This window comes from Haemaphysalis longicornis, unplaced genomic scaffold (genome assembly GCF_048455015.1).
Source record: "Haemaphysalis longicornis isolate Haplotype H1 unplaced genomic scaffold, Haemaphysalis longicornis Haplotype H1 scaffold_53, whole genome shotgun sequence".
In the NCBI taxonomy this organism is placed as follows: domain Eukaryota; kingdom Metazoa; phylum Arthropoda; class Arachnida; order Ixodida; family Ixodidae; genus Haemaphysalis; species Haemaphysalis longicornis.
In genome coordinates, this window is record NW_027526389.1 from 1069811 (window position 1) to 1083155 (window position 13345).

Below are 13345 nucleotides of genomic sequence, written 5' to 3' on the forward strand. Positions count from 1 at the left end.
CTGGCAATTATCATTGCAATCCTCTTCCTTTGAGCAAAGTCGACGAAAACGATGAGCTTTACTACAGAGAATTCCGGTTTTGCAATGTTTGACGTGCCTGGTTTGAAAATGCAGGTACTGTTGCTTGTCGGTCGGTTTTCGGTACAGTTTAGTGATCAGTTTACCCTCTGAGGCGGTGACGTTTACGTCAAGAAAATTAACAGTTGGTAAGAAAAAGAAATGGAGGGATACGGAGAGTTGAAGGCGTGGTTGAAGGTTAGCAGGTTCGTCTGCCCGTGGGTCAAAATCAGGAATACATTATCAATGAAACGCTTATAATAGAGTTGCTTTAGGCTCTGGCTATTCAGAAATTCTCCCTCTAGGACGCCCATAAATATATTCGCATAGATTGGCCCTACGCCTGTTCCCATAGATGTGCCACTTATTTGGACGTAGTGTTTTCCATCGAACTCAAAATTTTTAAGCTCTAGAATGAGCCAAAAAAGAGTTCTTAGTGTAGAGGCATCAACAAGATTGACAAGGTTGCTCCCCGTAAGCGTGAAGTACTGCTTGGATTCCATCGTCGTGCGGAATATTTGTGTAGAGTGACACGATATTCATTGTAACTAGGAGGGAATTGCTAGGAATATCCAAAGCTAAAATGGCCGAAAGGAAGTTGTTAGTATTGTTAAAGTAGGAAGGAAAACTAGCCGGTATGATGCTATTTATCGAGTCCACGTTCCGCGAAAGGTGTTCCGTGACGGTGCCTATCTCCACGACGATTGGGCGGCCGGGATTGTCTTTTTATGGGTTTTTGGCAGCAAGTAAAACCGGCCGGCTACAGGATTAAGCGGAGCAAGTGAATTACTTCATCCTTCACCAATAGACCTTGTGCAAAAGTGCCGCCATCTACCGGAAGAAAAACGAAACGAGCCCGCGACGCCATGTTGGGGGATTGCGGTCACCGGATTGCTTGGTACGGAACGTGTGAGGGGTTTTCTCGGCTCGGCGATCCTTTTATATTCAGATTTAAGCGCAGCAAAATGAGCGGCGAGTGATCTGTGGACCTTTCTGTGTTGCCCACATTTCCGGGCGACTTCGTAATTACGCGTTATGCATCGAAAAAGCTGTCAGGGAGGCTCCGGCAGGGAAGCTGTTGGAGGCTGTCGCGTTTCTTCTCCTTTTTTTTTTTTTGGCATTGAGAACGCAAACATTGAAAGTACATCCGTGTTGGTTCGCATCTTGCGGGTTTCTCAGTAGGTCATTCCTGAAACGCTTCGAAACTTGCGGGCTGAAATGGGGGAGAGGGGGGGGGGGCACTCGCGTTATAGCTATACGCTATTGATCCTCTGGGACGCAGAGTAAACCTGCAAAAAAAAAAAAAAAACACTTAACAACATAAATTGCATAGCTCGCATTTTCTTAACAGCAGAGCTGTTGCAGCTGGCCATAAGGTGTAGCGCGTAACGTGTGTGGCGTGTAACGCGTTAAAAATTGTCAATAAATTACCAATAAATTAGTAATGAATAATTAAAGTACCAATAAATTGCCTAGCGCTGGTGCGCGCATGCCTCGCAGCGACCGCCGAGCGTTCCCAGCACACGCAAACGTTTTAGCAAAAAAAAACTGTGAAACCTTAAAGAGCGAGAAAATACCGAGCGCTCGTGAGTGCGCGCCTCGCGGCGACCGCTGAGAGTCCTTTGCTGGGTGTACACTACCGCTTAGAAAATTCCGCGAGAAAAATTTGATCTTGGGAAAATAGGCTACGGTCGAACAGCAGGCGACGAGCGGTAAATGACCGATACACGGAATTACTACGTACGTTACTTGCGCTACTCATGGCTCTACGTGAAGGTTGCAACTCTCGCGCATCCTTTATTTCCTGTAACGTTTGGCAAACGAAAGTATGCGTAGTACTTCCATCAAAGCCTACCGAACGTCCAGAATAAAAAGAAAACGCGAGCGCGCAAAGCACGAACGGCCGACTCAAAACTCTGCCCGCACGGTAAAGCATGAGCTGACCGATTCAGTGCTCCGCGGCAAATACAGGGCTAGAAAATAGCTCACTTTGGGACCTTTTTAGTCCTGCACATATTATTCGTTTCGTGGCTATGCATGCGATCTAGCTATAATATTACTGCGCGAAGGGACGTCGACACCCGCAAGCGACTTCACGCAAGGATCGAGTCATGCTTCCGTTGAGAAATAAAAAAATATGTGTACGCTATTTACGTGGTCGTCCTCATATCATCTTTGTGAACAGCAAGTTACACGGCAGTATTTGGGCATCTTGGACAACAATAAATGCCGACGTGCGCGTCGCTAACCCCGGGCTATCACGTATACACAGCGGTATCCGGAGATCCGGGAAGCCCCCAACATGGCGGAAGCGCACGCGGTTCCCGCAAGAGGGCGCCAGTTTCTGCATAAGGTCTATTGAGGGAGATATTCGGTAACGATTTCTTTAAAGTCGATTGTAGGATCATTTTCGAGTGGTTTGTAGAATGACGAGTCTGATGGGTGCCTCTAAACTTCTTTAACGCGGTCAAGCAGGTTAAGTATTACTATTGCACCACCTTTGTCAGCTGCTTTAATTACAATATCAGTGCGGTGATAGAGGGTTTCTAATGATTTTTTTTCACTGATGGAGAGGTTATGACGGATAGTATACTGCTTTTTGTAAGCTCCAATGATGTCTTATTGCACAGGTTTAACGTATATACCTAAGCACTCGTCGCGCGGGGGGGGGGGGTCCAGTGTTGAGAGCTTGGAAGCAATTTAGCAGGGTCGCAACATGTTTCGCGGTCGTGAAAGTATTCCTTTACCGCATGGTACGGTGGCAAAATTTTCCAGATATAAAAAGCAGGAATTCGAAAAAACCCTGTTGTTGCGCAAAGACTCAAACCCCTAAAAAGTATGCTCAAATCGGCGTTGGACAAAACCGCATCTGGCAAGTTGAATATGTTAGTACTCTTAACATCTTCTTGCTGTGGGACTGGAAAGGTGCGAGCAGGGGGCCCATCTGGTTTAGAGATAACATTATCACGCGAGCATTTTTTGGCCTTGACATGAGACAACCTACCTCAAGTCTTTAATTTGTGCGAGGCCAATGACTCGATCTCATGCTTGCTGAGATGGGGAAAGAGCATTTTTTCTTTCCTTACCAAAAGGTCAAAATTTTGTCTGGTAGTGATCGATAATTATTGCGTATCAATTCCAATGAAGCTGATTTGAGCACACTGTAACACGTTTTCTTACTCGCAGGCGACAAGTCAGACGTGGCTGGTTTTAATTCTATTGCAAGACCTTTGGGCACAATGGAGGAATTGAGGTACTGTTTAAGAGTGGAGACGTGCATTCCATATCGGACGTTTTTCGGTTAGTTTTCTGGCATCTAAAAATTTCCCAGAGACATTATGGTTGGTTGCGTTACGGGCATCAGTAGGGCACAGTCAATCCTGGCGGCCGCGGGGCAGGAACTTTGAAGTGTTCGAGCGGAGGTTGTACTGCCGGCTCGAAGAAGCTGCAGTCGAAGGCGCTGCAGGGGCAACGGCCGAGGCGGCGTAGCTGCGCAGCGGTGATGTGGAGGGCATAAGGGATGGCTGCGCCGGCGCGGAGTTGGCAGGCCAGGTCGAAGACCAGGTTGTAGACGAGCCCCTCCTACTGAAGCACATACCATGGAGGTGGCTGGCCATGACAGCGACGTCTTCGAAGCCGGGGTGAAGGCCGTCTGCTGCAAGAACTCGAGTTCTTGCAGCACGAGTTCTTGCAGCAGACTTCCTTCACCTCACCTTCGAAGGCGTCGCTGTCATGGCCACCCACCAACATGGCATGTGCCTCAGTAGGAGGGGCCCGTCTACAAACAGGTCTTCGACCTGGCCCGCCAACTCCGCGCCGGCGCAGCCATCCCTTCAGGCCTCAACATAACCGCCGCGCAGCTACGCCGCTTCGGCCGCTGCCCGTGCGGCGCCTTCGACTGCAGCTTCTTCGAGCCGGCAGTACAACCTCCGCTCGAACACTTCAAAGTTCCTGCCCCGCGGCCGACACGATTGACTGTGCCTTACTGATTCCCGTAACACAACCAACCATAATGTCTTTGGGAAATTTTTAGATGCCAGAAAACTAACTGACAAACATGTCCGATATGAGATGCATGCTTCTACGCTTAAACAGTACCTCAATTCCTCTATTGTGCCCAAAGGTCTCGCAATAGAATTAAAACCAGCCACGTCTGAGTTCTCGCCGGCGAATAAGGGAAAGTGGGACAGTGTGGTCAAATCCGCTTTATTGGACTTGATACGCATGATTATCGACCACTAGCAGACAAATTTTGAACTTTTCATAAGGAACGAAAAAATTCTCTTTCCCCATCTCAACAAGCATGAGATCGAGTCATGGGCCTCACACGAAAAAAAGGATCGAGATAAGCTGCCTCATGTCAAGGCCAAAACATTCTCGCGTGATAATGTTATCCCTAAACCAGATGGGCCCCCTGCTCGCACCTTTCCAGTCCCACAGCAAGAAGATGTTAAAAGTACTAACATATTCAACTTGCCAGATGGTGGTTTTGTCCAACGCCGATTTGAGCATACTTTTTAGGGGTTCGATTTTTGCCCAACAGCGGTTTTTTTCCGAATTCCTGCTTGATAGACATTTGGAAAATTTTGCCCCGACCATGAGGTTAAAGGAATACTGTCACGACCGCGGAACATGTAGTGACACTGCTAAATTGCTCCCAAGCCCTCAACACTGGACACCATCCCCCCAGCGTGACGAGTGCTTAGATATGTATATCAAAGCTGTGCAACAAGCAGAGGTCGGCGAACTCACTCATGAGTCCACTCACTCAGACTCATTTGGACTCAAACTCACGCGTGAGTTAGAGTTTGAGTGAGCGCGTGGCTAGTGTGGCATGGTGAGTTTCAGCTTGAGTGAGTTTGAGCCGAGTGGTCCCGACTGAGTTTGAGTCCGATTGAGTTTGAGTACGCCTGAGACCTAGTGAGTTCTGAGTTCATTTTGAGTTCTGAGTACATTTTGAGTTTGAGTCCATTTTGAGTTCTGAGTTCATTTTGAGTTTGAGTTCATTCTGAGTTTGAGTCCATTTTGAGTTCTGAGTACACTTTGAGTTTGAGTCCATTTTGAGTTCTGAGTACAATTTGAGTTTGAGTCCATTTTGAGTTCTGAGTACATTTTGAGTTTGAGTCCATTTTGAGTTCTGAGTACATTTTGAGTTTGAGTCCATTTTGAGTTCTGAGTACATTTTGAGTTTGAGTACATTTTGAGTTTGATTACATATTGAGTTTTGAGTGCATTTTGAGTTCTGAGTACATAGGAGTTTTGAGTCCATTTTGAGTTTTAGTACATATGAGTAGCCTAGCAGGCAGCTATGGTTGGCTGTAAAGTTTCATGCGTCACTGTGGGCTCGGAATTCAGGTTACCTGCGGGTACGGCACCAATCGCGATCGGCATGATCGGTTGGGAGGGAGGGGGTGTCTGATTTTTTTTTTTTTTCTTGTTGAATTTTCATGGCCATAAGCACTTGCTGTATACCTATTTTCGCGGCTGGGCGCGTGAGTGATATTTGACTGGTGAGGTCTTAAAAAAGAGTTGTCTTAACTTTTACTCCTGACGGATCCACTAAGAGCGTGGGAAAGGGTGGTGGGAAAGCACACGGCGGCGCTGGCGTGCTGGTTGCTCGCCTGCTACTCTTAACGGCCTGATATACTAGGGGTCACAAAGGAAGAGGTGAGAGCCGGGGGGAAATGGGGGCAGGGGCTGTCCTTTCTGCTGTTTCAAATGAATTAGCTGAATTGACTGGGCAGTGCCCCTTAAGACAGAATAATGACCACATTAGATTGGGTGAAAAGTGAAACTGATGAGGCTAAGGCGTGTAAGTTATCAAATGAAAGGTCCGGATTAACGGTATCAAGTGGGGTAAATAACAAAAATGCTGCCTGATTGTAGTCATCAGGCAGTCATAATGAGTCATAGATTGGGTTAAAATTCAAAATGACGCGGCGAGCATGTGGGGAATCAAATTCAAGGTCTCAATGTGGGGAATCATTCGGGACGAAAATATGTTATGGATATATAATGACGTAGTCATGGTAAGTCATAGATTCGGTTAAAATTCAAGTTCATGACGCTAGGGCGTGTGGCGTATCAAATTAAAGGTCTCGATAAGGGTAATTACGTGCTTCCTGATTATTATCATGACATAGTCAAAATGGGTCATAAATTAGGTTAAAATTCGCAATGATGCCACTGGGTGTCCGGGGCATCAAATAAAGGTTCCGATAAGGGAAATCACGTGGGACAAAAATGTGGTAGGGCTATATCATGAGATAGTCATGGTTAGTCATTGATTGGTTTAATTTCAAATTGATTCCGCTAGGATGTGATGGGTATCAAATTAAGGGTCTTGATGAGCGGAATCACGTGGGAGAAATACAAAAATGCTTCCTGGTTATAACCATTAGATTGTCATTGCGAGTCTTATATTGGAGTAAAATTCGAAGTCACCCCGCTAGGGCGTGTAGGGTATCAAATTTACAGTCTTGACGAGGGGAATCACGTGGTAAAAATAAAAAAAGGCTTCGTAGTTCGAATCATGAGATAGTCATTATGAGTCATAGATTGGGTTAAATTCAAGGTGAGGCCACGGAAGCATGTGGGGTGTCAAATTGAAGGTTCCAGTTATGGGAACCACGTCGGACACCTAAATAATGCATCCTGGTTACAGTCATGAGAGTCATGGTTGTTTTGACCGGTATGAATTCCATATGACCCTGCTAGGGTGTGTGGGGTATCAAATTAAAGGTCTCGTCGAGGGGGATCACGTGGGACAAATAGAAAAATGCTTTCGGGTTTTAATTATGAGGATATAGCAAAAGGTATATAGCAAAAGGACACACTCACACCCCCACGCTCACTCACTCACACTCACACTCTCACTCACAATCACACTCCCGGTCACACTCACACTCTCACTCACAATCACACTCCCGGTCACACTCACACTCTCACTCTCACACTCTCACACACTCATACTCTCACTCATAATCACACTCACACTCACACTCACACTCACACTCCACTCACACTCACACTCACACTCACAGTCTCGCTCTCACTCTCACTTACACTCAACTCACACTCACATTCACACTCTCACTCTCACTCTCTCACTCACAATCTCACTCACACTCTCACTCACACTCTCACACTCACACTCTCACTCATACTCTCACTGTCACTCTCACTCTCACTGACACTCACACTCACACTCTCACTTACATTCACTCACACTCTCACTTACATTAACTCACACTCTCACTCTCACACTCACACTCACACTTTCCCTCTTACTCTTGCTCTTAGTCTTACTCTCAATCACACTCACACTCACAGTCTCACTCACACTCACACTCTCACTCTCACTCTCACTCTCACTCTCACTCTCACTCACACTCACACTCTCACTTACACTCACACTCTCACTCTCACACTCACACTCACACTCTCTTACTCTCAATCACAGTCACACTCACACTCTCACTCACACTCACACTCTCACTCTCACTCTCACTCATACTCACACTCATACTCATACTCTCACTCTCACTCACAGTCACACTCACACTCACTCTCTCACACACACTCACACTCTCATTCTCACTCACACTCACACTCTCACTATCGCTCTCACTCTCACTCACACTCACACTCACTCTCCTTTCACTCTCACTCTCACTCACACTCACACTCTCACTCTCACTCTCACACTCTCACTCACACTCACACTCTCATTCAATCTCACTCTCACTCTCACTCTCACATTCTCACTCTCTCTCCCACTCTCACTCACACTCACACTCTCACTCTCACTCACACTCTCACTATCACTCTCACTATCACTCACACTCTCACTCGCACTCTCACTATCATTTACACTCACACTCACACTCACACTCTCACCCTCACTCTTACACTCACACTCACACTTACTCTTACTCTCACTCACTCTCACTCACACTCACACTCTCACTCATACTCTCACTCATACTCTCACTCTCACTCACACTCACACTCTCACACACTCACACTCACACTCTCACTCACACTCTCACTTTCACCCACTCACACTCACACTCTCACTCTCACTCACACTCACCCTCACACGCACACTCACACTCTCACTCACACTCACACTCTCACTCAATCTCACTCTCACTCTCACTCTTACTCTTACTCTCACTCTCACTCTCAGTCACACTCTCACTCTCACTCTTGTTCTCACTCACACTCAGACTCTCACTCACACTCACACTCTCACTCAATCTCACTCACTCTCACTCTCACACTCTCACTCTCTCTCACACTCACTCTCACTCACACTCACACACTCACTCACACTCACACTCAAACTCTCACTCTCACTATCACTCACACTCTCACACACACTCTCACTCTCACTTACATTCACACTCACACTCATACTCTCACTCTCACTCACACTCACACTCACACACTCAAACTCACACTCTCACTCATACTCACACTGTCACTTTCACCCACTCACACTCATACTCTCACTCACACTCACACTCTTACTTTCACCCACTCTCACTCACACTCTCACTCTCACTCACACTCACCCTCACACTCACACTCTCACTCTCACTCACACTCTCACTCTCACTCTCAGTCACACTCACACTCTCACTCTCACTCACACTCACACTCTCACTCTCACTCGCACTCTCACTCACACTCTCACGCTCTCACTCTCACTCACACTCACACTCTCACTCTCACTCACAGGCACGCTCATACTGTCACTCACACTCTCACTCTCACTCACACTCATACTCTCACTCACTCTCACTCTCACACTCTCACTCTCTCTCACACTCTCTCTCACTCACACTAACTCTCACCCTCACTATCACTCTCACTATCACTCTCACTATCACTCACACTCTCACTCATACTCTCACTCTCACTTATATTCAAACTCACACTCATACTCTCACTCTCACTCACACTCACACACTCACACTCTCACTCACACACACACTGTCACTGTCACCCACTCACACTCATACTCTCACTCTCACTGTCACTCACACTCTCACTTTCACCCACTATCACTCACACTCTCACTCTCACTCTCACTCATACTCATCCTCACCCTCACACTCTCACTCTCACTCACACTCTCACTCTCACTCTCAGTCACACTCACACTCACACTCTCACTCACACTCACACTCTAACTCTCACTCGCAGTCTCACTCACACTCTCACCACGCTCTCACTCTCACTCTCACTCTTACTCTCACTCACACTCACTCTCACTCTCACTCACAGGCACACTCATACCCTCACTCACACTCTTACTCTCACTCACACTCACACTCACACTCACACTCAACTCACACTCACACTCACACTCTTACTCTCACTCTCACTCACACCCACACTCACACTCTCACTCTCACTCTCACTCACTCACACTCTCACTCTCAGTCACACACTCACACTCTCGCTCTCACTCACACTCACACCCACACTATCACTCACACTCACACTCTCACTCTCACACTCACACTCACTCCTACTCACTCTCACACTCTCACTCTCACTCACACTCTCACTCTCACACTCGCACTCTCACACTCACTCTCACTCTCTCACTCTCACACTCTCACTCTCACTCTCTCACTGTCTCAATCTTTGTGAGGCCATTTGAGTTCTGAATTCATTTTGAGTTCTCAGCCCATTTTGAGTTCGGAGTTCATTTTGAGTTTTGCAAAGTACATTTTGAGTTTTGAGTACATTTTGAGGTTTGAGTACATTTTGAGTTTGAGTACACATTGAGTTTTGAGTACATTTTGAGTTTGAGTACACTTTGAGTTTTGAGTAAATTTGGAGTTTTGAGTTAACTTTGAGTTTGAGTACATTTTGAGTTTTGAGTCCATTTTGAGTTTTGAGTCCATTTTGAGTTTGAGTACATTTTGAGTTTTAATTCCATTCTGAGTTTGAGTACACTTTGAGTTTGAGTACATTTTGAGTTTCGAGTCTGTATTGAGTTTGAGTACATTTTGAGTTGGAGTACATTTTGAGTTTTGAGTCCGAGTGAGTTCTGAGTTTTGCGCTCAATGTGAGTTTGAGTTTGAGTGAGCGCAGAAGTGCTGCTCAGCATTGAGTCTGAGTTTGAGTGAGTGGTGATTCGAAAAAAAAATTGTGAGTGAGTTTGAGTGTGCCGCGCCAACTTTGCCGAGGTATGGCAACAAGACATCATTGTAGCTTACAAAAAGCAGTCTACCTTCCGCCATAACCTCTCCATCCGTGAAAAAAAAATCATTAGAATCTCTCTCTGACTGCACTGACATTGTAATTAAACCAGCTGACAAAGGTGGTGCAATAGTAATGCTTAACCAGCTTGGCTAGGTCAAAGATGCACAGAGGCAGCTATCAGACTCGTCATTCTAAAAACCACTTGAGAATGATCCTACAGCCCACTTTAAGGAAACCGTTACAGAACATCTCACTCAATTCGTGAAGGATAGAGTAATGGAAGAAATAACAGCCCATTCACTTGTTCCGCTTAATCATTTCGGCGGCAGGTTTTACTTGCTGCCAAAAATCCACAAAAAAGACAATCCCGGCCGCCCAATCGTCGCGGAGATAGGCAACGTCGCGGAACACCTTTCGCGGTACGTGGACTCGATAATTAGAATCATACCGCCAAGTTTTCTTTCCAACAAAAAAGATACTAACCACTTCTTCTGGACGTTTTAGACTTGGATATTCCCAGCAATTCCTTACTTGTTACAACGGATGTTGCGTCACTCTACACAAATATTCTGCACGAGGATGGAATCCGAGAAGTACCTCATGCTTACAGGGAAGCAAGCTTTGACAAACTTGTTAATAGCTCTAGACTAGGCACACTTCTCCGGCTAATTCTAGAGCTGAAAAATTTTGCGTTCGATAGAAAACACTACGTCCAATTAAGTGGCACATCTATGGGAACACGCGTAGGGCCAAAAATATGCTAATATATTTATAGGCGTCCTGCAGGGAGAATTTCTGAATAGCCAGAGCTTAAAGCCACTCTTTTGTATGCGTTTCGTTGATGATGTATTCCTGATTTTGACCCACGGGCAGACGAACCTGCTAACCTTCAACCACGCCTTCAACTTTGCGCATCCCTCCATTTCTTTTTCTTACCAATACTCCCCGTCAAATGTTAATTTTCTTGACGTAAACGTCACCGTCTCAGAGGGCAAACTGATCAATAAACTGTACGGAAAACCGACCGAGAAGCAACAGTACCTACATTTTCAAAGCAGGCACGTCAAACATTGCAAAACCGGAATTCCCTGTAGCCAAGCTCATCATTTTTGTCGACTTTGCTCAAAGGAAGAGGATTGCAATGATAATTGTCGGGAGCAAGGCAGTGGATTTTTGAAACAAAAATATCCCGTTGAAATAATTGACAACCTATAGACAGAGCACGAAACGTGAATCCCTCAGACCTTCTCAGAGGCACCAATACCTCCCACGACACCCCGCAAACGAATTTGGTCCTAACACATTCCGCATTTGTTCCCAAAGTCTCGTCTATACTAAACAAAACAATATAACATTCTTACCCAAAGTGATTGCCTAAAATATCTTTTTACGCAGCCCCGACGGGTTGTGTACAGGAGAAACAAAAACATTAGGGATGTCCTGACCTCATCCAAAATAAGGACTCATACGACAGGCGGATGCAGTCCTTGCGGGAGGCCGCGATGTCAAATATGCACGCACACGTCCACAACGGATACCGCGGTCCGTTCAGTCTAAAAATCCGACGAAACCTCAACTGTGATAGTTCCAATGTGGTATATTTGCTCGAGTGTGCGGTGTGCCACCTACAATACATCGGGCAAACACAAAAGTCGTTCAGAACTAGGTTTAATATACACAAGTCACATTCCAAAACTCTGCCATTTCTCCCGTTGTGAAAACACGTTAACCTTTTTGGGCAGACTTTTGATCACCTCAGAGCTTCGAAATTAGAATCTGGTTCTCGCGCTCACCATGATCGACTAATCCGCGAATCGTACCTCATTTACAAGTTCAAATCCGCATCCTCCGGCATTAATGAGGGTTTGAGGAAATGATCGTCTTTGGTGGGTACCTAAGCCATTTTAACATTTTTTCTTTCTTTCTTTTTTGTTTTTGTTTTTGTTTCATTCGCCATACGGAACACTGTCGGCCACCACACGTTTCCTCCCCCCCTTGTACTCTCCCCTTTTTTTTCGTGGAATAGTAGCTGCATTCCCAGTACGCCTCCTCGTCGCCTTTCCCTCCAGTTATGAGGTGGGGGGCATTTACTGCGGTTAGCAGCCCCCTTTGCGGGGTTAAATTTGTTATCGCGAACGCGCCGTTCGTGCGTTTACTCACCATTTGGCATGAGCGCGGTTCCGCCACCCCTCCGCTCCTTGGACAGCTTAGTTCACCCTAAAATTTCTCATTTATTACTCACTTCTTTGCCTGCCTCCATTCTGCTGTGACATGCTTTGATCATATACACGGAAACTTGTTGACCCTTACTGGTGACCAATTTAATAGTTGCTTCCACGCAGGACACACCTAGCTACTTCCTACCTAGCTGACTAGCTGAAGAATTGGTTGCGTTGCTGGCACATGCGCTCTTCTCTGACTTCTGTGAACTTGTAAAGTGCCGTAACATTCCCCACGCCGCCGGTAATTGGTATTTTCAAAAATGGATATGTTACAGGCGGCCTCCATTGTGTAGTTGTTGTTCTTGGTATTTGCATTTCATGTGTTAAGACGTTCCCTGCACCATTCATTTATTCGTGTAATTCGTACGGACAGTGTTTTCAACAGCTCCCTACACTGTCTTTTTTATAGATGACGTTGTATAGTGCTGGGCTTTTTAGAAAAGAGTTTGTCGCCAGTGGTACCGCATTTCTTTATTTATTTTTGTTGCTGTGGAGCGTTTGTGAGGAGGAGAACGGTGCCAAGGTATGTACAAACATGCATAGTGTCCTCCCTTCTCTGTTCCCTTCTTCTACGTGATATGTTACTCAAGATGAAGACTGGTCCTTCAGTCGAAACGTCAGTAAACCAGCGTTTTTGTTTTTAATCGTGCGTCTACAATTTTCTCAACTATTTCCTCTGGCACCTTTCCTGCTCTTTCTGGTGGTAGCCAGTGCCCCCCAGCCTCCTCGCGGTGAAGGGGACCTTCATTTTCACCCCCGGGCCGTGATTCGAGTGTCTACGACAAGTCGAGAGTTGTCGACCAGCGTTTAATCCTCTTAAGCTCCCTGTAGCACCAAGACTG